At 41.0% G+C, this 25,097-nt stretch overlaps 1 protein-coding gene across 13 annotated transcripts in view; it reads left to right on the forward strand.

The window, feature by feature from the left end:
• ATXN7 (ataxin 7) overlaps positions 1–25,097 on the forward strand; it is a 145,330-nt gene that overhangs the window by 61,874 nt on the left and 58,359 nt on the right. The window contains exon 1 of one of the 13 annotated variants that reach the window (XM_063806885.1): positions 24,830–24,928. The exons of the other annotated variants lie outside the window; for them this stretch is intronic. The gene's annotated coding sequence lies outside the window, so the exon portion shown is untranslated. Of the gene's footprint in view, positions 1–24,829; positions 24,929–25,097 lie in introns of those variants that run through there. 13 annotated transcript variants of the gene reach the window in all.

Below are 25,097 nucleotides of genomic sequence, written 5' to 3' on the forward strand. Positions count from 1 at the left end.
TGGAGAGAATGCTGTGGAAAAAGGTCAGGTGCTGAAGGGTTATGAGTGAGTTGGGCAGGCAGATCACACAGGGCCTTGTAGCCCACTGAAAATCCAAATCCTTTACTGTTGCCTACAGGCTCCACTTGGGCTTTTTCCCACTCCTCAGTTCTTGCATATGCTCTTCCCACTGACGGGCTACTGCTTCTCCTGCTGCCCCACACCTCTTCCCTGATGGTTTCTTCTAAACCTGCTAGACTTAGGTTAAGTGTCACCGTTTTTTTTAATTTGTCCTAATGTTCTCCCTCCCCTTGCCCCCCAATGCCCAACAGGCTCCAGTGTGTCATGTTCCCCTCCCTGTGTCCATGTGTTCTCATTGTTCAACTCCTACTTATGGGTGAGAACATGCGGTGTTTGGTTTTCTGTTCCTGTGTTAGTTTGCTAAGAATGATGGCTTCCACCTTCATCCATGTCCCTGCAAAGGACGTGAACTCATTCTTTTTTATGGCTGCATAGTATTCCATGGTGTGTATGTGCCGCATTTTCTTTATGCAGTCTATCATTCATGGGCATTTGGGTTGGTTCCAAGTCTTTGCTATTGTAAATAGTGTTACAGTAAACATACGTGTACGTGTGCCTTTATAGTAGAATGATTTATAATACTTTGGGTATATACCTAGTAATGGGACTGCTGGGTCAAATGTATTGCTGGTAGGAGTCACCTTCTTGAATTTTCCACATCACTCTCTATATTGCTTTATAGCCATTACCAAAAGATATCCATTGCTGTCTGGTATCAACATAAACCAAGCCATCACTCTTGCTGAAAGGTGCTGTTATTGTTAGATTTGGGGTATAAATGCCAGGTAGAAGGAATTATCATGAGAAGTGTTTACATAGGTCTTGGCTAATTTGCACAATTGGCCCGGAGGGGGAAAACAGTATAGACCACCCACTAATAATAATTCTTGTTGAAGGAGGGAGATAACATTCACGGCATAACACTCCCCTGTTGGTGATAGAGTGTGGTTCGTCTTTGGTTCCAACGTCCTGGTATTCTTTTTTGGTTGAGTAACAATAAGCCGTGAAGAGAGAAATGGTTTTGGAATAGCTGGTATATACAAATAAATGACAGTGTGCTTGAATCCCTCTGTTACATCACCAGGGTTTTCTTTCCCAAGATAAACTCTGTGCTTTTTTTCAGCCTCTGAATAGGATATTTATTTTCTCCCTTCCCTTTATTTCTGTTTCTAGGCCTTTTTCTTTCCACTCTGATGAACTACTGTACTGGAGACAGACTCGGTGTCTGCTGTAGATTTTAAATGCTACACTTTCTGTTCCTCTTATCTTAGCCCCATGTCTGGTGAGCTTTTCATTGTTAACTGGCAGCTGCGATGGCTATTTCTTCAAAAGATGTTGTTGTTTGGTAGATGTTTTCTTAAAAGCTGGTGGCTGTTGCTGAAAATAATCTGTGTTATGTGAGTTTATAATCTATTCATGAATCATATTCTCATTGTGGTTGTAGTTACGCTAGGGTAACAAATACAACAATTAATTTTTTTATTCATCAATGCTGGGTAGTCTTTGTAGAAATTTCACAAAGATCCTCTTTTTTTCTTCACTAGTAATTCTGAAGTAAAAATAGCTACTGAAGGCTGAGCGCAGTGGCTCACGCCTGTAATCCTAGCATTTTGGGAGGCTGATGTGGGAGAATCACTTGAGCCCAGGAGGTTGAGGCTGCATTGAGCTGTCTTCATGCCACTGCATTCCAGCCTGGGTGACAGAGCAAGACCCTTTCTCAAAAACAAACAAAAGAACAGCTACTTATATATAGGATTTAGATAGATGGCAATCAAGAATTATGAACATATGACAAATCCTTATAGCTATGTGGTTGCATACCTATTTTATTTGAGTGCCAAGGTATTTTTGAAAAGTAATTGATAACTTAAAAAATTAAGCATCTTAGACAATACCTGGTAGAAAGTAGTGGTAGTAATAATAGTAGCTCTCATTCTTTGAGCACTTACTGTGTGTGTCACGCACTGAGTAAAGAGCTTTACATGGACTGCCTCAATCCTTACAACAGTAGTCTGAAACAGGTATTTATATTATCCCCGTTTTAAAGAGGAAACTGAGGCTCAGGAAAGTTACACTGTCCCAAATCTCACTGCTTATGAGTGGCAAAGCTGCGATTCCTGGTCTGGCTCACCCCATAGCCAGATGGTTCCCTGATTTATCAATTCAGCAGTGGCTTATTTCTGCATGTTGAGCTGACATTTGTGGGGACAACAGGAATAGGCTTTTATTTATTGGTAAATGAGTAAAGCATCAGGCGCACTCCAGAGAGCAGTTTAAAATCAGGGAATTTGCTTGGTTAATGTTTTAGATAATAGCAGCAGTAGTGAAGTTCTGGTGGAGAGGGGGAAATGGATTATCTCAGGACCTTGGGCCTAAAACCTTTGGGAGGCTTGAGTGTGCATATTAGTCCACATAAGGGTTCATCTAAACTCTATAGGGTATATAGTTTGTAGAATGCATGGTGGAGAAATGGTTAACTCTGAGAAAGCAAATCCTAATGGTTAGTTGAGACAGGTGAAAACAATTCAGAAATTAAACATAAAAGGGAAATGGCGTATTTATTACCCATTTAGGACAATGTCTACATCTGAGAAGATAAACACAACTATTACAACATTTTAGAATAATGCATGGAAATCATTGTAATCCAAAGATTATCCAGGAAGCTTTCTCTCTCTCTCTCTCTCTTTTTTTTTTTTTGTTTGAGATGGAGTCTCGCTCTGTTGCCAGGCTGGAGTGCAGTGGCGCCATCTCGGCTCACTGCAACCTCCGACTCCCTGTTTCAAGCTATTCTCCTGTCTCAGCCTCCCAGGTAGCTGGGATTACAGGCACGCGCCACCATGCCCAGCTAATTTTTGTATTTTTAGTAGAGACCGGGTTTCACCATGTTGGCCAGGATGGTCTCGATCTCCTGACCTCGTGATGCGCCCGCCTCTGCTTCCCAAAGTGCTGGGATTACAGGCGTGAGCCACTGCGCCCGGCCTGCCTTTCTTTTGAAAATTAGAATTGTTAATTTTTACTCGTACCCATTAAGCAAGGCTCTGGTTGATATTAAGTAACTAAGTAGATTGATCTGACCTCTCATTCTTTTTTCCCCCATCTCTGCTTGCCCGGGTGGTAATGCTACCCAGAAAGGAAATAAGTTCAAACAACAACAAAGGACAGAACTTTTCATCAGATATTTTCTTTAGACTTGGTCATGTTACATTACTGTGGCCTTACCTGTGTGTGTCAGGGCGGGCATAAGGCCGATGGGAGTTTGCTCAAAGACCAGGCCAGCTTGCTCTCTCTGACCGCAGAGCCTGTCCCAGAACCCTGTCCTTGGCTCATCACACAGTGGTTCACACTGTGTATTGCCAGTGAGCTGACTGACAAGTAGTGGAGAGATGACTGAGAGGCTCCCCGATCCATCCACAGGAACTGGGAATTACCTGCCCAGTAGTCTTTGGCAGGAATCTAGGGTTTTGAAATGGTTATGACTAAATAGGACATAATTTTTTTAACATGAAAAATGGGTCTTAATATATATTTTAATGGTTCTGAAATAGTGCCGAGGACTTTGAGAGGTCAGGCTTTAATGCTTGATTTGGTAAAATTTACCAGCCCCTGTTCAGAGACAGATTTTCCTTGCATTTTAAAAGATAAGTTTTTATTTTTATTCCCAAATCCCCAGGAAATTTTAAGTGCTGTCAGTTTTGTGAAAAGGTAACTAGAGAGTGAGTAGGGAATATACCTTGCAAGCTATTGGTTTGGCATCATTACTCAAATTCTTATTTGCCTGATGAAGATATCCTGTAGTAGGATCCCTTTGTGTGTAGCCCCTCCACAGCTTTCCCTGGAAGGCCTTGGCCATAATTCTGTCTATATCTGGGCACTGTCAAATGAAGAGAGAAGTCCAGAGTGGAAGAATAGCCACTTGATCTTTTTCAAATCCCAGAGTTTACAATTTTTTTTTTTTTTTTTTTTTTTTGAAGATGGAGTCTCACTCTGTTGCCCAGGCTGGAGTGCAGTGGCGCAATCTTGGCTCACTGCAAGCTCCACCTCCCGGGTTCACCCCATTCTGCCTTAGCCCCCTGAGTAGCTGGGACTACAGGCGCCCACGACCACGCCCGGCTAATTTTTTTGTATTTTTATTAGAGACGGGGTTTCTCCGTGTTAGCCAGGATGGTCTCGATCTCCTGACCTCGTGATCCGCCCGCCTTGGCCTCTCAAAGTGCTGGGATTACAGGCATGAGCCACCGCACCCGGCAAGTTTACAAAATTTTTAATGGATTCGAATGTATCTGTACTGCTTAAGAATTTTTGCACCAAGTTTTAGGACACTAGACAGGTGGCTACTTCTGTGAAGATACAATAAGAACTTGTGCATTGATTTTGTTAAATATGGCTATTGATTGCCGTATGTGGCTTGGGAGAGTAGAATGATGCTGTTTCAAAGAACTGCTAAGAAAATGAAGGTGAGACACAAGGATCTAGAAGAGGTGGACCCTTAACGCTGGAGTTAATGGCATATACAGTAGAAGTTTTGTTTGTTTGTTTGTTTGTTTGTTTGTTTGTTTGTTTGAGAGAAGGTCTCACTGGGTTGCCCAGGCTGATCTTGAACTCCTGGGCTCAAGCATTCCTCCTGCCTCGGTGTCCCAAAGTGCTGGGATTATAGGCGTGAGCCACCACATCCAGCCTACAGCAGAAGTTTGCTGATTTATTGTTTCTAGTGCTGATCTTCTTGCTGTTACTAACTTGTAAGCACCCGCCCCCCCAAAAAAAAAGTAGAGGAGAAAGCATGAAGCTTAATTACCCCAAGTTGTATTATAACTCTGATAAAGGTTTTGTAGGCAATAGCTGTGAATACCCATGTGTGGAATCTATGCTTATAGTGTGTCTGGCCTTGACTAGGTTGTCAGGGGCTCAGGGAGAGCCCCTGGAGGCCATAGAGGACACTTCGGGACTTTCTCTTGCTACAGAGAGCAAACTGAAGGCCCCTGGCTAATGAGGCCGCTACAGGTCTGATCCAGTGTTCTCTTTTCCTTATGGCCTTTTTGTCTTCTCTTCAGAGAAAAGGAACATTATTGCCATCTATTTTTTTATTTTTTCAAATACCCTTGACTGTATTTATTCTGTATTAGGTGATCTCCTTTGTCTCCACCCATACCCTCTTTAAATTGCCCCACTGCCCCTGAAACTTTTACTTTAGGAAAAGAGTTTACATTAAATGCTGCTCTCTTTTAGTGTCTCCCTTGTCATTTAGGTGACACGGGTGGCAGATGTAAGTTTTAACGATAATAAAACTGTGTCAAAGGAAAGAGAAGCCTGAAGTTTGGAAGTAGACACAGGAAGGATGAGGGTGTGGGCTTTGAAATCAGGGATTCTCAAACTGGGGTTATTTGAGCAATGGGAGGTCCTTGCATCACTTCATCTATATGTGCGAAATATTGGCCATATTTACCTGAGTACAGTTTTCTAGGGAGAGAAAATATACCTTCCAACATATTTTCAAAAGCCCTCATGGCTCAATAGTGTTTAGCACCACCAATGAATATCCAAAGTGTTTTTTTATAAGATCATCACAAATTTCCATTATTATTTTACTTGTACTTAAAGCAGGTGTTTGTGCAGGTTCCCATATTCAAGGTAATTAAAAATTTTTTTAATTTGGTTTCTAAATGTTTTGTTTTGCTTAGTGCATTCACTGCTGTGTTTTCTGCAATATCAATTACAGAAACGTACAGTATTTTGGCTGCATTAAAAGTTAAGAGTCAGAAGTAGGCCAGGCTGAGAAGATGAACCTTTTTTTGTCATAGTAATACCACATAGGCATGCATCATTTCAGATAGACAAAAAAATTTCAGTCCTACCTGAGGTTTTGGAACTGAAGTTATTTGTAAATTAAGGGCAAATGGGAGACAAACTTTAGGACTTGAGGTGGCAGCCAGGGTGATCTTTCTAATACTCTCATATAATAGGGTCTTGTTCTTGCTTAAATGACTTCATTGATTGCCATTGCCCTTAGGGTAAAGGTAAAACTACTTAATGTGGCTGGTGGACAGTGTTGTATTTGCCTAAGGCCACCACAGCCTCTGAACTCCTTGGCTTTTTCACAGGTTATGTGCTGTCCCTGTGTAGGTACACTTTCCTTTTTCCCAGACAATTTCCCTCTGCTCCTTTCCCGTGACCCCTTTCCCCAACAAAGAGAAAATTACTTCTCATCTCTTAGATCGGGGCTTAGGCAGTAGTTCTTCCAGGCAGCTTCCCCAGGCCTCTGGTCCAGTTTTATGTCTGCTCCTTGCTTTTTGTGTTCAGCCATAGGGAGATTGTTACATGTCATCACAGATAGATCTAATTTTATTCAACTACCACCTAGTTTTTGGTATTATGGGTGTGCTATTCTTGTTTAAACTTGACCTTTATGGATGGACATACAGACTCTTGGCAGTGTTGCTGCTTTTACCGACAGTCCTACAGTTACTTTTACAAGTTTATTTGCAGTAGTGATGCTTTTGTTTGCTTGTTTTGTAAGTAAACTCAGACAACTTAAGAGTGTATCTAAAGAGGTAATGTCAAAGTGCCCTCCAAAAAGGCTCTACTAGTTTCAGGTGTCAGAGGTCTATCTAGATGACAGAGAAGTATGTTTTATGGCTAGGGACATGTTTCCTTTCTCTCTGAGTCTCTCCCTAAGGAACTGGCAGGCTCTACCTTTTTTTCCTGTGTCTCCCTTTCTTCAAGTTTTGGGCTGTTGAAATTATAGTTTTCTGTCCTGTAGAAACTTAGAGCCCTGTGATTTTAAAATGCAGTCTGACCTTCAAAGTAGTCAATGTTGTTGTTAAAGGAAGAATTAATTGTAGGCTTCCTGGTTATAATAATGTTCTTCATCCAGCCTCTGAAAGTACCTAGGACATTAGCTTTTTTAATCCACACAAAATCTGAGGTACAGTTTTTGCCACCTTGTTGTTGACTTTCTTCATGTACTCTGCAAGCCCTGGCCTCCACAGTCTCAAAAGCAAAAACTGTTTTTGCCTCCCTCAAGAAAGTCTGTGATGAGTGAACTATATATCTTGTAACAAGATTTTGGGGTTGAACAGGAAACAGAATGTTAAGTGACTATAGTTTCAGCTACTTTTCTTTTGCAAAAAAGGGAAGTAAAATTTCCCTGTGACTGTGATAATGTCCCTTGTATCCCTCTCAATTAAGTGGTATTCTCTACTGGGTATTGAAATAAACCTGTGCAAAGTAGTTTGTTATATAACATTTAATGGGCAATAAAGGGGTGCGCAGTGGTTACTGCTGAATGGGTAGTCAAGTTGATGCTTCCTAACTGTCGTTACCTATTGGAGGGAGTGGCTAGTTGATTTTCTCTTTTCTGTTTTTTTTTTTTTTTTCCCTAAATTAGCTAGTATGGTTATTTATTTTAAGATATGACCCTGGGTTTTCCAAAACAGTGGTGATTGGAAATTGCGTAGTTGGTTGAATCACAAATGTTGTACTTAAAAAGCTACTTATGTTCATCATTGTTTTTAGAATCATCAATTGGCCTAACTCCTTTGCAGCTAATTGCTGACACTGTATTCGTATTGAGAAGCCAAAGACTAATTCCTCCAGGAGCTGGGGAAGTCTGAAACCACCCCCTTGTGTCCTGTCCTTTCATACTTCTTGCCAGCTGGCAGCCTCTTCCACCTCCCACAGCCTACTCATTCCTGCCTACTCGGAGGCTATGATAGAGTCTGGCCTCTTTGGCGCACAGTGTCCTGATGATTTGCCGCTTCTGGGAAGAAGATTCACAGAGGGAAAGAACTGCTGGTTTTCTGGGTTCTTGGGGGCAGGGGATGTTTTTGTTTATGCTTATGGGAACCACTCTGAGCCATGGGTGGAGAAATCATACAGTCATCCTACTTCTTTCCAGAGATCAAAATTGAATAGGGGTGGGGCACTAGGAAAGAGATGTTCTTGGTGAGAGGCAGAAAGAGAATATTTCTAGATGGGAACTGAAGGAATAGAGAGTGAATTGAGGAGTATTATGTTGTGGTGACTCAGTTTTTAAAGTACTTCCTCTCTGAGTTCCTGTAATCACCAAGAATTTTGTAGGAACTTAATGTTTGTTGCACAGCAGCATCAGATTTCTGGGTTAGAGTCCCTACCGCACTTACCACAGACCTTGGGCAAGTTATTTAACACCTTTTTGTTTCAGTTTCCTCAAAGTGGGCATGGATTTGAATTGTGTCTCCCCCATAGGGCTCTTACGAGAATGCTTTAATTAATGTAGAGTTTCTCAGTCTCAACACTGTTGACATTTGGGCTCAGATAATTCTTTATTGTGAGAGAATGTTCTGTGCATTGTAGGATTACAGTAGTTAATCTTGCTGTGTGTTAGCAGCCTCTCTGGCCTCTACCACTGGATTCTAGTTGTGACAACCAAAAATGTCTGCAAACGTTGCCAGTGTTTCCTGGGGGCAAAATTGTCTGTGCTTGAAAACCACAACTTTAATATATAGAAAGCCCTGAGCACAGTGCCTGGTATGTAGAAATGTTCTTCAGTGTTTACTGCATAGTAGGTAGCTTAGTAAAGGTAATGAATGAATGAATGAATGAATGAATGAATGTTGATGCTGCTGCTCTTCCACTATTGAAAGAGTGCTAGTTCCTTTCTCAACAGTCACATTATGGAGGAGATCACTTACGGCGATTCTTGTGGCCCTGCAGTAACTAAATTATTTGGAGTGGCTACCAAGGGGAGCACTGTCTCCCTATCTTGAGTTTCACTGGTATTGCACAGTGGCACCTATGAAGTTCCAGAGTAGCCCTTGCTCTGTATAGTCTTATTTCCAAGATGCCTACTTTTCTCTTGTTTTAGTATTTCTGAAATCAGAATGGATGATAACATTTAAGGGTACATTAAAAAAAAATTTATTCCCCCAAAGCTATTCACACACACTCGATGGCAGCTTTGACATTAAGGAATGTGGTATTTCTGTGAATATCTGGGCTTTGCAACTGAATTGGAAGCTCCTTATGGGCAAAGGCTATAATACTGTGCCTTTTTTTCCCCAGTAGTGAGCTCAGTGACTGGAACATACTGCTTCAAACTTTTGAACAGTCTGCACTTTCCTGTGTTCTGTGATGATGCCCTTAAACTGCCTTTCGTATGGTTTTGGACCTTTATACAGCTCAGGACAACAAACAGTACAGTCTTTCACATGATGATATTAGTACCAACGGTTTTTTTTTCAGTAGTCACTGTTTTGCCCTTTCAGCAATGAGTTTGAGTGGTTATTTGATCATTTTACTGCATTTTGCTCATTATAAAAGTGAGTATACAGCACAAACTAATGTCCAGATGCTGGGGATAAACAGATATGTCGAACCTTATGTAGCAGGGTTGCATCTTAAGTGTTGTTAGCTTAGGCAAATTGTACTATATGCTGTAAAGAAAGAAAAATAGTGTGGCTAATTTTACCAGTCATTCAATGCATATTGTTTTGAAATATGCTTGGAGTAGGAGGTATGAATCAACTAAGATGTTAAGATGTAAGTCCCATGAGGGCAAGGTTTTGCTCACTACCATATTTTCATGTAGAAAGTACCTTAAACATAGTAAACACACAAATAATTGTGGAACGTTAGTCGCTTTTCCCTTATTCAGTCTCAATTCCTGCAAGTCTCTCAAACTATAAGCATCACATTGTCCTGTGATTCTGGTATTTAATTATATGGATTTTTTTTTCATACAATAAGGCCTCTAAATGCAAGCCAGCTATCTCACCTGGTTGAAACAGCCATCTGTGCTAACATCAGTGACACAGCTTACTGTCTAGGACTTAACTGGTTGGCCTCCATGTGGTGTCTGTGAAATTTTCAAGGATTATATTAGCTGACTTGAAAATAGCCAACTGAATCCTCCCTTAAAATGGAAACCTGCTATAAAATCAAGACAGAGGAAAATCATTAGATATACAGTAAGTTATGACCTCAATAATATGTTAGGTGGTCTTACGCTAGTCAAGAGACTGTCGTGTTTACCTTTGAAGTGCTGGAAATGTATCCCTTCAGACTGAGTCCCAAAGGTGAGGTCTAAGTAGAAATTTTGTGATTTGAGGTGGGGCATACAGGATCCTAATAACCTCCTGTTTGACTTTCTCACATATGGTTTTGTGTAGGAAAGTAGGGGGAACTGCCTGTGATAGGTTCTAGGTAAATATTTGTTGATAGATTTAACCTCAGATTGTAACATAATGAAAGAGGTAATGATCTCTCCTTGAATACAGCTTGGTTTTTCTTTATCCGTGATTGTACTCAGCCCATATTTTGTACCTTTGACTGGTTGGTCCATTTTCTAGTCTGACCCTTTCAGTCCCAGTGGAATATTCAAGCTATAGTAAAGAATGAAAACATTATCATTTTCAAATGACCACAATCTAATTTGTAAGTGTTCTACAACTGAAACTCATTTAAAGAAAGGCAACAAGCTCAATGATAAGAAGTCTAAAAAATAAGAGTGAAAATGTTCCTGCCTAGCCTAGTGTAATTATTTTTGCTGTTCAGTTGCATAGGCAGGCTGCCAGAAGATGGGGGTACGAATTAATTAACCAACTGTTTGCAGAGATATGGCCATGTCATTACTGATAAGCATGGACGTAAATAAGGCAGTGTGTCGACTGTTTTTCAGAAATGAGGGAGGACAGAAATATGTTAACAAAAATAAAATAGACCAAAGGCTTAGTAGGGGAAAAGAATAGTTTCTGTTGGTTTCCATTTATTAGCCCATAAAGTTCTTTTTTCTTCTTGTCTTTAAGTGCTGAATGTGGGGAGGAAATGTGGATTGTCACATTAGTTTTTTCAAAAATACTTGAATGGTTTATGCCTCAAATGAACATATTTGGAACTCAACCCCTACTCAAATCATTTTCAATATAATTTTTTTGTACACCATAGTTTGGGGTAATAGAGGTTTATTAGGCCAGTGGTGAATTTTAAGTAGTAGTATGTGTAAAAGTAACTTATGTGAATAGTTTTACATACACAAGTGTCTTAAAGTAAACAGTATTTGTAATGTAAGAAGCTGGGTCACTTCTGTAAGAGCTGAATTTTTAAGTTACTTGTTTACTCTTCCCTAGAGATGAAACATAGTAGGACCCTTAGTAAATATGTGTTGGAGGAAGGAATGAAGCTTTGTAACCAGTGACGTATCATTGCATGCTGGTTAGGGACTGGGATCAGGAGTCAACTAGTTTTAACCTTTAACACTAGCCCCACCTCTTGTCAGCTGTGTGATCTTGGGCAAATTACTTAATCTTTCGGTGCCGGCCTGTTTCCTCATTTGTAAACTGGGGTTAAGAATGGTACCTATACTACAGGGTTGCAAGGATTACATAACATAAAGCATGTAAAGTACTTAGCACACTGTTTGGCCCATTAAGTTCTCAATAAATGTTTGACATGGTAGCTGTTGTTAGGTTGTATTTTAAACATTTGCCTGACCTTTTACTTCAGAAGCACTCGAAACAAATCTGGGAAGAAATAGGTGTTTTAGGTTGAGACATCAATCTGAATTGTAGCTGGTCAGGGTGTTAGCTGCCAACCACATTTGTTTGCATATGGTTGTGGTAAAGTGAGCTTTGAGTACCTTGTTCAGGTATGTTGACCAGGTTCCCCGGGAAGGACAAATAGTGAAACTGCAAAGTCTGAAGAAGTAAAACTGAGATAAGAGAATGCATGATACTTTCTTGTGGAAGTATTGCCATTAGGTCTTCTAGTTTTTGAAACAGAAATAAGCAGATGAACTAACGATCAAAACAAACTTGCATTTAAGTATTTCCCAGTGGTAATAAACTGCACCTAATCTGTTTAAACAGAAAAAGCCTTTGTAATATTAAGAAGGATTAGGAGTAGAAGTAATTAACCAGCAGTTAACACTCCCCTTTCCCCTCTTCAGTGTTGCCTTACAAATCTCTCCCCTCCCCTTTCCAAACCAGAGAAAGCAGCTGTACACATGGGTTTTATGCATAAAGTGAGACCTAAGGAAAATGCATTCAAAGCTAAAAAGGTACAATGTTGAGAGAAGTTGGCATTAAAACCAAAAGAACAGTTCACACTTACAGGACCTGGTCTGACCAAGTGCTGTCAGCTGTGAGGCACCATGAGTATTTATGGAATGAGTGGAAAAGTGAAGGAGTCTGATTGATTTGAATTGTTTTCACAAGCATCAATGAAAGCATTAAATTGATATGTATGAGTGCAACAGAATCTTTTGGACACAGGAGATTTATCTTTATTTTTATTGTAACTTCTCTTTAAATAAAGCTACCTTTGGGGAAAACTTTAGTTCACTTCAGTGTAAGCAATTAGTAGTTTCAGATATTAATGCATGGTTCTCATCATTCTTGGAGCCATATTTTAAATTCCTGGGTGACTTTGAATTATTGATACTTAGTATGTGTGCCTTGCCTTTTAAAATTTTTTTAATTTTTTTTTTTGCATATGGAAGAAATAAAGTTTTAGGACTTGATTTATAAGACATTTGCCTGAAACTAGGGGAGACTCTTCAAGATGATGGCTTCTTTGGTATCTTGGCTGTCTCAGAGGCCCTTAGAACTTAGATGTCCCACATATATGGGCTTCATTCTCAGACCTGGCATTCTTCCAGGATTCTTTCTCAGAGACTGATACCTCTTATCCATCCATCCTGTTCTGTAAGATGGGAAGCATGGCATCCTTCTCTTCACCACCTTTGTATCCAGGCTATTACAAAGTCATGTCAACAGTTCCTTCTAAATGTCTTGGAATCCTTTCTTTGTCATCTCACTGCCATCCCCATGTCTTTCACCCTGTACTGCTGCAGACAGCTCTTGATTGACCTCCTCACTTCCACTTTCAAACCAAGCACCTCCCTTCTCCATACTATAGTCGAAGCAATGTTGAACATAATAATAAACAAACTGGTGCTATTATCCTTCATTAAAATGCTTCTATTAAGCACTAACGAATGTCAGAGTAAGGACCTCCAAAAATCTGCTCTGCCATAAAAGCAATAAAAGCACTGGTAAGAATTGTCAAAATCAACTTGTTTAGAATTCTGCAAATAACCCCAAAGGCTTGCAAATTCAGATGAGCATATATTCAAGAAAAATGGCTGAATCTGTAAGTACAGAGAATTCTATAGTGTTTTAACTTGCCCTATTTCAACCTCTCCTCCCCAACTCCACAGTAACTTTGAAAACCAGCAGCTTCAAAACTAGGGTAGCCGTGAAAGCCAGCAGTCTAGCAGCCACTGGAGGGGACAGAATGGGTTTGGAACTCCCCCAAAGCCTTATTTTCAGAGAATTGTCACTGATTTATCTGGTAGCTCCCTGAAAAGCCCCATTCTCAGGACTTGTCTTTATTTGGGCTAGCTCAGAGCTCATTCTGTGACCTATTCCTAGGGTGTTAAAAAAAAAAAATCAGCAGTGATTCTTCAATGTCACAGTTGCTTGAGGTGGTAATGCCAACTGGGGCTAACAAGAGGCTGACCAAAAAAGTAAATAGGAAACGCTGGGGAATGAGATGTCAGTTGGGGGCTTTAAAGAGTTCCACCATACTCCTGGGAATCCAGAAAACCACATGGATGTGTAGAGTTGTGCGCATGCCCAGAAAGGACCTGAGAAGGCCCTAATCTCACCTCTTGCTAACTTGGAGGCTGTATACAAGCAGGAAGTGAAGGCTAAAGCAGAGTCATAAACTCCCTGCTGGAGCATTGAGGCCATGCCCCATCACACGCACGCACACACACACACACACACACACACACACGGCCCCTCAGCCAAGGCTGGGAGCCTTATGGCAGACATAAATGCTACATTAACCATTTAAAAACGTAAAGACAGGTCAGTAGCCAATGCCATTTCATAATTAATTCTGTTCTAAGTTGAATGAGAGCCATGGAATTTACACAATATACCTGAGAGATGTGGTGTTGCAATGAACAAAAGAAGGAATGGTATTCTTAACTGAGTCATGAGATTATAATCATAACCACAGTAATAATAATAGTAACAAAATAAACACTGTTCTTTATCGAGCCCTTATGTGTACACTCTGCTTACTGTGTTTAGACAGATATAGACCGCAACTTTTTACATGAATTATCTCATTCCGTCCAACAGTCCATTAAAGTTGATACTATCATTTTCAAATGTAGAAACTGTATGCCTAGATATGCCTAGAGGTTAAGTACATTGCTGGAGATTACAAAACCAAGCTAAGTGGTAGACTCTTAGAGCCCGTATCCTACTCTAGACTACATGCTTGTCCAAATGGTAGGGATGCAGACAAGATTTATAAGGTTTTTGGTAGGCACTTCCAGATTTGGGACACATGGCATTGAAAGCTTGTTTTCTGACTTGACAGGTCAGGATTTGCTGACAGTATTTTGAGGAGTAGCTTAAGGAACCCGTGAGACAAACCTGTCATGTGTACTGCCATGTTGGTCACTGTTGTAGCCCCACCTGCCATTCCTAACGCAGGTTCCTCAGGATTTTGATATTTGCCTACTCTATTCCATCCCAAGCATTTTATCTCAATTTCAGTACAAGCAATGACAATGTAAACACTGTAACTCTTACCTGTTAGGGGTCACTATTGATAATATTGGCCATTTGTAATTAGTGAGTAATTAATATTAGGAATATTTTCATCTTTCTAGCTCCTTGGTCCTCTGGTGCAGGGGTCCCCAGTCTCTGGGCAGTGGACCAGCACCAGTCTGTCAGTGGCCTGTTAGCAGTCAGGCTATGGGGTGGGTGGGTTGGGAGAGAGAGAGGAATGAGCATTACCACCTGAACTCTGCCTCTTGTCAGATCAGCGGTGGCATTAGATTCTCACAGCAGTGTGAACCCTATTGTGAACTGCACGTGCAAGGTATCTAGGTTGTGTGCTCCTAGAATCTAACTAATGTCTGATTATATGCGGTGGAACAGTTTCATCCTGAAACCATTCTCTCCTTGCCCCAGTCCCATGGAAAAATTGTCTTCCACGAAACTGTTCCCTGGTGCCAAAAAGGTTGGGGACTGCTGCTGTGGTTTTTGTTGCTTGCTTTTTACTTGAAACATCTCACTTTTTTTTCTTTAAATCTAGTATTTATTGACTGCTTTGGTTTACGCAGGGCCAGACCTCATACATTTAGTAGCTTGCTGATTGGTCTCTCGTTGGTTCCATCATTTGACATCTTTCGGTCAAAGGGAAATCCAGTTATCTTTAATTATTGGAGTAGACAATATGAATCTGGGAGTTGTGCTTATGGAAGGTGGAAATAAAATTCTACCTTTTTCCTTTCCTACTTGAGACTAAAGCTCACTTAACAGCAATTTAAAACTTTAAAAATATCATTGATGCTACTTTTGATTACCGACTATTGAGAGTCACCTGTTGAAATAAATTTGGAACTGACTGTAGTAAAACCTGTTACGTGGAGACCAGCCTTCCTCTTCTCTCTGGTTTCTTAGAAATATATCCAACAATGGAGCCGAGAGTCCTAGCATCTCAGGAAACCTTTGAGCAGCGGTGAGAGCAGACAGTACAGAGGTACCCGCAGGAGTCTGCTGGCAGATAGGAACAGCTTGATTGACTTTTCATGAAATGAGACAGAAGAGCAGGGATTTCCTGGGAGAGGTGGAGAGTAATTCAGGAAGGGCACTGAGCAGTGGAGGAGCTCATCTAATAAGATGGTAAAGAGCATGTACTTTGGAGTAGCCTACCTTCACATCCCAGCTCCTCTGCTTACTGACTTTGTGACATAAGGCACACAGCCTCTCTGTGTTGCCTCACTTGCTTTCTATAAAGTAGGTTATTGACCCTGAGAAGTCAAATGAGTTAATACTTAGCATTGTACGTGGAACACAGGAGGCACTCCATAATTGTAAACTGTTTTATTTTTGTTATACGTATCAACACTTCGCAGGGTTTTTTTTCTTTTGTGTAGGGTTGTGATTTTTGTTCACCGATATATTTACCCAATACCTTGAATAGTGCCTAGCCAGAGGAGCCATTCATGTATTTATTCAGTGCATAAATGAATGAATGATGTATTTAGAATACCTGCCACAATAACTGACACCCATTAAGTACTTAATACATAGTGTTACAAGAGGTAGTGGCTACAGACCAGTAGAGATTGAAGCAGTGGCTAGTGTATCCCACTGATAGTAAAAATAGAAATGATTGTAATAGTATTACATACATAGCACATGCTCCATGCCAAACACAGTTACAAAGGTTTTATGTGTGGTAATTCTCTTTATCCTCATAACTACCCTTAAGGTTGCTGCTATAATCTCTATTTTACAAGTGAGTATACTGAGCAGAGTAACTTGCCCAAGGGTCATGCTCCTAATGAGTGATAGGATTGGGATTTGAACTCAGTTTTATTCCAGAGGCCATTCTCAAATTTTTTTGTTGAAAACCTGTGTGTCAGGTACTGTGCTATGTACATGTGGCCCCTGACCTCATGGAGTTTAAATCTTAATGAAGGAGATAGCCACAAAACAAATAAGAAATAACTGAGTGACAAGAGAGAATTGTGTGAAGCCACAGGGGCCTGCCTTAAATTGGGTATTCAGGGAAAGTCTTTCCAATGAAATGTGAGCTCAAGCCTAGAGCCAGGCAGGCAAAGCATTCCATACAGAGGGAACAGAACTAGCAAAGGGCCCGAAGTGGGGTTGGCATAATTGTCAAGGATTTCAGAATGCCAAAGCGGAGAGTTTGAAGAGAGCAGTGTGTCTTGAGGTTGCCGATGTTAGGCAGGACCCTCCAGTTATTTGTTATTATTCTGACTACATTGTAGAACCACTGAGGAGATTAATTGGGCCTGATGACATTTATGATTTAAAAGTATCACTGTGGTTACTGGAGAGCAGGGGGAGTGTAGAGTGGGCCCTGGTAAGCACGGCCAGCTCAGAGACCAAAGGACGACAGTGGAGAAGATGATAAAAATGGCTTGAATTTCCAAAGTACTTACTGTGTAGGAGGCACTATTTGAAGCATTTACATATATTCGTGTAGTCCTCCTAGTAGTCTGTGAGGTAGGTACTTTGACTTTACCCGTTTAGAAATGAGAATATTGAGGTATAGGCTAGTAAGTGGCAGGGCTGGGATTTGAACACAACTTGAGTTCTTCTATTCTGTGCCTAATCCTTCATGTGTTTATATTAGCTGCAGTAAAGAAGGAAGAAACTACAGACTCATCTTTGGATTCCTTCCTCTGCCTCAGCCTCACATCCATGGTCTCCTGAGCTCTTTGCGGGGTACTCTAGACCATGTCTTCAGTCTGGTTTCACTCATTTTGATTGTATAGTCTCTTCCTGTCTCACTCTATTGCATCAGCCTTTGGGAGCTGCCTTCCTTACCTAGGTCAATACACATTCATGGCAGAGTTACCTTCTGGATCTTGTGGTTTCCTTGCTAAAAGTTGTAGGTTGCCCTTGGCTTGCAGTATTGGCCCTCTGCTGCTGGAGCCCCAGCATGCCTCCCCTACCTCTCCCTTGCATGGCCTGCAGGGAGGAGTGTGTGGCCAGCAGTAGGAGCACAAGACCACTTGAGAGTTAAGCTCACATTGTGAAATAGTCAGTTGCTAATTGGTGTATATAGTTGTTCCCCCGTATCTGCGGGGGATACTTTCCAAGATCCCCAGTAGATGCCTGAAACTGAGGGTAGTACTGAATCCTATATATACTGTTTTTTCCTGTACATACATAACTATGATAAAGCTTAACTTGTAAGTCAGACACAGAAGAGATTAACAACAATAATTAATAATAAAATAATAATTATAACAATATGCCAGCATTTTTATTCTTGTGCTTTGGGGCCATTATTAAGTAATAAGTATTACTTGAACACAAGTACTACAATAGCAGGAGTTGATCTGATAACTACTAAGTGACTAATGGACAGGTAGTGTAGACAGTGTAGATATACTGGACAAAGGGATGATACATGTCCTGGGCAGGATGGAATGGGATGGTGCGAGATTTCATCCTGCTGTTCGGAATGGCTTGCAGTTTAAAACTTAGAAGTTATTTCTGGAATTTTCATTTTAATATTTTCAGACCACAGGTAACTCACACCTCAGAAAGCAAAACCATGAATAAGCGGGGATTACTGTAGACCAGACTTCTGTGAATTAGTAAGAGCCGGGGACCTTGAGACAAACATTTCTAATGTGGATCAATTTTGTGAGTTATATTTTTTTGTTTTTTGTTTGTTTTTGGTTTTTGTTTTTTGTTTGTTTGTTTGAGACAGAATCTTGCTCTGTCACCCAGGCTGAAGTGCAGTGGCGCGGTCTCAGCTCACTGCAACCTTTGCCTCCCAGGTTCAAGCAATCCTCCTGCCTCAGCTTCCCAGGTAGCTGCAATTACAAGTGTATACCACCACACCCAACTAATTTTTGTAATTTTAGTAGAGATGGAGTTTCACCATGTTGGCCAGGGTGGTCTCAAACTCCTGACCTTAAGTGATCCACCCACCTCGGCCTCCCGAAGTGCTGGGATTACAGGCATGAGCCACTGCACCCAACCTGTGTTTTTGTTTTCTTGAGCTAACTTTATTGAGTGATTACTATCAGTAGTACTAAGCGCTCTCCATGGATCATTCAGTCTTCACAATAGTATTGTGAAACACAGGTCCTGTTAACTGTATTTTAGACACAGGGCAACTGAGATTCAGAGAGGTTAAATAATTTAACCATGCTCACATAGCTAGTAAGAGGAAGAGTAGACGTTTGAATACAAGTAGTCTCACTGCAGAACTGCTTTTAGCTACTGTGCTGGATTCACTAGCACAAAAGAATTTGTCAACATGCAGATTTGAGGATCAGACATTGAAATACAGAAGTTTTACTAGAAACTGCCTCTAGGTATAAAATGTTTTCAGGGAAGACTATTGCACTTGAACTTCTCTGTCACTGAATGGCATACCCAATTCCAGCAGATGATGACCATGTGTCACTAAATGACATAAAAGCACAATTATAACCTTCTGACTTACGGTGGCATCACAAGGACTTAATCTTTCAATTATTATTCATCAAGTAATATTTAGCACATATTCATTGCTGCTTTCTGTCAGCCAGGTTAGGCACCATTAGGCACTGCCACCAGAGCAGTCAACAAGATAGATATGGAATGTAGTCTAGTGGGAGGAAGTTAAGGCTTGCACAGCTGGATGAATGATTACAAATGGGAGCTAGTGCTTGGCTAGGAGCCCTGCCTAGCCAAGTCTCTGGGGAAGCCACATTGAAGCTAAGACCGAATGAAGTAGAGCAACAAGCCAGGTACAGGTCTGGGGGAACTGAGTTCCAGGCAAAAAGAACGGCAAGTACCACACAGGGTTCTGTGACGAGAGTGTGGTGTAGTTCAGGAACAAAACCAAGGCCAGAGTAACCAGATGCAGAGAGGCAGGGCCAAGCTATTCAAGGCTGGTGGGCTAGGTCAGGGATCATTGTTTTTATCCTAAGAGCAACTGAAAGCTACAGAAAAGTTCCAAATGCCAGTCATTTACTTCATAAACACACAGTGATAGGGAACTTCTCAGGTATTGTGCTAGGCAAGGCAAAGAGTCTGCTGTCCAGACAGGACTACTGAGGTTTCCATTTGTAAATTTTTATTCATAAATCATAAATCAGTGAGTGAAGGGCTGAAATGGCAGGCATAAAGGGTATGAGTAGGAGCCTAGCAGAGTGGGCATTGGGGCTAGTTCTTGTCGAACGGTGGGAATTGTAGAAAGAGCAGAGAGAAGAGCTTTCTATGCTGTAGGAGCTGTTCTGTCCAAAAGAAGGAATTGTGGGCCAGGCGCGGTGGCTCACGCCTATAATCCCAGCACTTTGGGAGGCTGAGGCAGGAGGATCACGAGGTCAGGAGATTGAGACCATCCTGGCTAACACAGTGAAATCCGTTCTCTACTAAAAATACAAAAAGAAAATTAGCCGGGCATGGTAGTGGGCGCCTGTAGTCCCAGCTACTCCAGAGGCTGAGGCAGGAGAATGGCGTGAACCCGGGAGGCGGAGCTTGCAGTGCGGCGAGATTGTGCCACTGCACTCCAGCCTGGGTGACAGAGCGAGACTCTGTCTCAAAAAAAAAAAAAAAAAAAAAAAGGAATTTTAGGAGAACAAGACAGGTTCTGAGAATGACAGGAGACTGAGGCTGGAGAGATGGGAGGGACCAGAATGCTAGGTAGGCGCCTTGTTGCAGAGCAGTAGGTCCAGAGTCCAACCCCCACTTTGAAGCCAGCAGGGGTCTTCAAGTAGAGAAGTGGTATTACTGCTTTACAAGTTTGTGGGCTCAGGCAGCTGGGAGGAGGAGGCTGTGTAAGAGGAACAAACTCTGGCCTTGTTAGGAGACCTGTTCAGGTGAGTCGAGGCCCCATACCTTGACCTTGGGCACTGGCAGTGGGAGTGGCACTGGCATAGAGGAGGTGATTCTGGGAGAATACTGGAAATTGCCAGGGGTTATGAGTCTAGCAGACCTGGGTTTAAACCTTGGGTGTGCTATATACTAGTTTGTGAGATTTCAATCCTGTGTGCCTTAGTTTCCTGACAAATAACAATCATGACTTTTATCTCATAGACTGTGGGCAAACATTGAGTGAGCACTTCCTAGGGCCAGGTGCATTTCTAAGACTGGCATGTAGTAGCTCTCTTAGTCTTTCTGTCCTTTGAAGTACCCAGTGAAGTAGGTACTATGGTCATCACGGTTCAATATGTGAAGAAAATGCTGGCCAGGCGCAGTAGCTCACACTTGTAATCTCAGCACTTTGGGAGGCCAAGGTGGGAGGATCACTTGAGCCCAGGAGTTTGAGACCATTCTGGGCAACATAGTGAGACCCCTGTCTCTACAAAAAATAAAACAAAATTAGCTGGGCGTGGTGGTGCACACCTGTGATTACTCCTAGCTACTCAGGAGGCTGAGGTGGAAGGATCGTTTGAGCCTGGGAGATTGAGGCTGCGGTGAGCTGTGATTGTGCCACTGCACTCCAGCCTGGGCGACAGAAACCTTGTGTCTGGAAAAAAAAGTGATAATTTGAAGAGATTGTATAACTTGCCCAAGGTCACGTTTCTTTTGATTGAGGGAACCAGGATTCAGAGTGATACTGACCCACACTCTTAGCCACTCTGCTTAAAATGCCAGTGATAGTAACTAACTGGGGAGGGGGAAGGAACAGCCCTTTGAAGTGGTGACAGCTGAGCTGAGACCTGATGTGTGAGAATACACCAGGCATCTTGTGAAGTGCAAGTATAGAGTCTGGCTGGGGAAAAGATTTCTGGGTTTGAGGAGAGAAAGGAGGTCAGTGTGCCTGGAGTAGAGTGAGCCAAGGAGAGAGAAGTGGGGAACGAGGGAACAGAGGATGAGAGGGAAGTGCAGGTATATCTGGCAGGACCTTGGGAGCCAGGGTAAGGGCTGGAGTTCTATTCCAAGAGGAGTAGAAAGCCACTGGAGAATTTTAAACGGGGGAGTAATGTGATCTGGTGGGAAATTTTAAAGAATCACTCTGGCTGCCTTGTGGAAAGGTTTGTAGACTACTTAGGGGACTTCTTCCAGAGTTCATTGAAAGGGTGCTGGTGGCAGGCCCAATAGTGGTGGCCATGGCAGTGGAGAGAAGTGGATGAAGATTTTAGGATAGAACTTAACTGGGTGTGCTAGTGGCCTGAATGTGATGAGGGACAAGAGAGTTGGAGATGACACCTGGGCTTTTAGTTTGAGCTGTTGGGGGATGAGTAGTATCATTTACCCAAAATGGGGAAGGTTGTTGGGTGAGGAGCAGAGAAGGGTCAAGAGTGAAGTTTTGGACATGCTTGTTCTGTTTGAAATGTATATAAGACATCTAGATGGTAATGTCTAGTAGGCAGCCTGGTACGTGAAACTAGACAGAGCTTGGGAGCAGTCGGGGCTGGAGATAGAAACTTGTGAGTGGCATGTAGAAGTTTGGGATGCGTGGGAAAAGGGAGACACACAGGGTACTGGGCAGGTTAAATGCTTTGCAGTGCCATTCAGGTTTTCTTGTTACTGAACAAAGTCCTCAAAATGGAGATAGCAACACCAAAGTAAATACATTCACCACAGTTTGGGGTATGGTTTCTAGCAGAGGGACTTCATTCTGCATGTGACTGAAGTTTCCATATACATGTGCTCAAGTGTCCTTGTGCTTAAACCTAATCCTCCCTAGTATGCTAGCCTGGGGTCTCCAAAGTACATGATGGCCTAGATGTGGGTGCTGGCCCACTCACTAATTGGAACATAGGGGTGACCTAAATCCTGAGAAAGATTTAGGGCTTACACAACAATAAAATCCATTCTTTCAAATTCGTTTAGAATCCATTAATTCAAGTACAATTTTTAAACTTTATGCTCAAGTACATAATTAATGGCCTAAGTTGTATATTACAAGTATATTTTGTAAACTTTTTAATTGAATAATGAATTCATTTTTATTAATTTTATATTTTTATTTTCTGTTGTAAATCAAGCTTTTCACAGCATTTGAGCAAGATCCCTGTTTTAATTTGCAGACGGGTTGATTGTGAATTTATGCTTTAAAATATTTAGAAACATACATACTGTCTCTCACACACACATTATTTCATTTCTTTCTGTTGCCACAACATTCCACACTCTGTTCCTGTTGCTAAGGCCCCTGGAATGTCCCAGTGCAGAAAAAGAATATAGAATTCCTTTTTTTTTTTTTTTTTTTTCTGAAGAAGACATTTTATTTAAATTATTTTGTATCCTCTAGTTTACTTCCAAATATGGATATCTGAAAGTGAAGAATTTAGAAAGCTAAAATTAAAGTTGCTTTACGTTTTCATAAAATGAACTCAATTTCTTTTTCTTTTTCTTTTTGTGAGACAGAGTCTCACTCTTTCACCCAGGCTGGAGTGCAGTGGCGCGATCTTGGCTCATGGCAACCTCCACCTCCCAGGTTCAAGTGATTCTCCTGCCTCAGCCTCCTGAGTAGCTGTGGTTACAGGCACCTGCCACCACACCCAGCTAATTTTTGTATTTTTAGTAGAGACAGGGTTTACTATGTTGGCCATGCTGGTCTCGAACTCCTGACCTCGGTTAATCCGCCTTCCTCGGCCTCCCAAAGTGCTGGAATTACAGGCATGAGCCACCGTGCCTGGCCCAGGGAGCTCAGTTTCATAGGGTAGAATGAACTGGGTTTAAGTATACCATGTTTCTTTCCACAGAGGGGGTGTGTGTGTGCATGCTTTTTAGAGAGATTCAGTGTGCTCATGAGAAATTAAGGACCGAGTTTTCCGGTCACACAAACCAGAGTCCTGGTTATGCCGCTTTCTTGCTGAGTGATATTAAATAAGTTTGTTTCTCCATAAGTAAAATGGGGATTATTATGTAGGGTTATTATTAGAAATAAATGGGAAAAACCATGTAAGAACCGCTTGGCATAGGACCTGGCACATAGTAGTCTCTCAGTAAATGTCAGCTGGTTATCATTATAGTCATCATCAGTTGCAATTGATCTTAAGTTATTGAGGAAATAGAAATTTTTACAGAAGTATAGATTCTTGGTTCCTTACAGGATAACCCCTATCTTTTTAGTTTTACTAGTCCTAAGTCTCAGAAAAGGATCAAAGGAACCAGGACAAAAAAGAATAATTTTGTACATGATAAACATCATGTGACAAATTGAATCCTTATTATTTGAAAGGATCAGTTTAGGTTTTTATTTCTCTTAATTGCTTTATTTTTAAAGGGGTAGAGGGTTAGTCCACAGAAGAATCTGGTATCTGGCAAAGTGATCTATTTTAAGCAACAGTGCTTTACATTCAGAACTGAGGGAAATCACAGAGACCACCAGCAGCACATTGCAGAGACCTAAAAGTAAACTAACACTGTTTATTTAATACTGTTTTAACTGCTATCTAATAATAAAACTAATTGAGTTGATTTCATTAATGAAATTGTTCATTTGATATCTATCTCACACTCTTCAGTTGTAAATTATGAATGTTATACCAGTTCTGTAATTTAGATGTATCAGAGGCATTTAGCACAGAAGCATATGGAACTTATGGTAAATGACTTTAAATTTTATTTTTCAGAATGAAATGTCATGTCAAGAAACTGAAATCTTGGAAAATGACTTATTACATGTATATCATTGCATAGATATAACCTTTCCCCTTCTCCCACATGTACTATATTTAACTCAATGTGGGCAGGCTTTCAGGGAAAATAGCATATTGTTTGGCTCTTATTTTTTATTAAATAAGCATAGTCACAGAAGTCTGTAGTCTACTGGAAGCTTCTTATCTAATCAGTTTATACCGTCAAAGATGGTCAGCCCTGACATTCCAATTTATTGACATTGGAATCTGGAAGGACTCTCTAGATATCATTATTCCTCTGGTCTTCAAGAGGTAAGAAATCCAAGCCACATTATATAAGTCAGAATTGAATTCCAGCTATTGACCTTAGACAAAGTACTTTACCTCTCTGTGAGTCAGTTTTCTCTTCTTTAGAGGGGGGATATAATGATGTCTACCTAGGTAGTTGTGAGGATAAAAATGAAATAATAGCATGTAGAAACTACTCAGTGCTGCAAGTACATCCCCAAATCGTGCTGGACTCTAGTATATTTCGGATTATAGCTAGCTCTCTGTGCAATTCAGCGTAATAGAAACTGTTTAAGAAAATTCAAGCCATAGCCATGTGTAGATACTAGATCAGTAATTTGATATTTTAGAGATTATCCTCACTTGACATCTCCTTAAGGAATTTTCTTCTCCCTTTAAAACCACCAGGATCTCCCCGGCTGGAGAAAGTGTGAAATTAAATCTTCATAGGAAAGAAAGTAGATGCTAATCAGCTTTTTGGATCTTCCCCCTTGTCCTTTAAACTTGGTATTTGATCTACTAAAACATTTGCTTAAATTGAAGTGTGCTAATTATCCATTCATTGCAGATATTCTAAATAGTGAATATAGTGTAAAATGCTGTTTAAAATCCACTGATTTTGAAATACTTAAAACGTTAGATTCTGGATCTGAACTTTTAGCTCTGTTCCCCAAAT

This window comes from Pan troglodytes, chromosome 2 (assembly GCF_028858775.2).
Source record: "Pan troglodytes isolate AG18354 chromosome 2, NHGRI_mPanTro3-v2.0_pri, whole genome shotgun sequence".
Taxonomy (NCBI): domain Eukaryota; kingdom Metazoa; phylum Chordata; class Mammalia; order Primates; family Hominidae; genus Pan; species Pan troglodytes.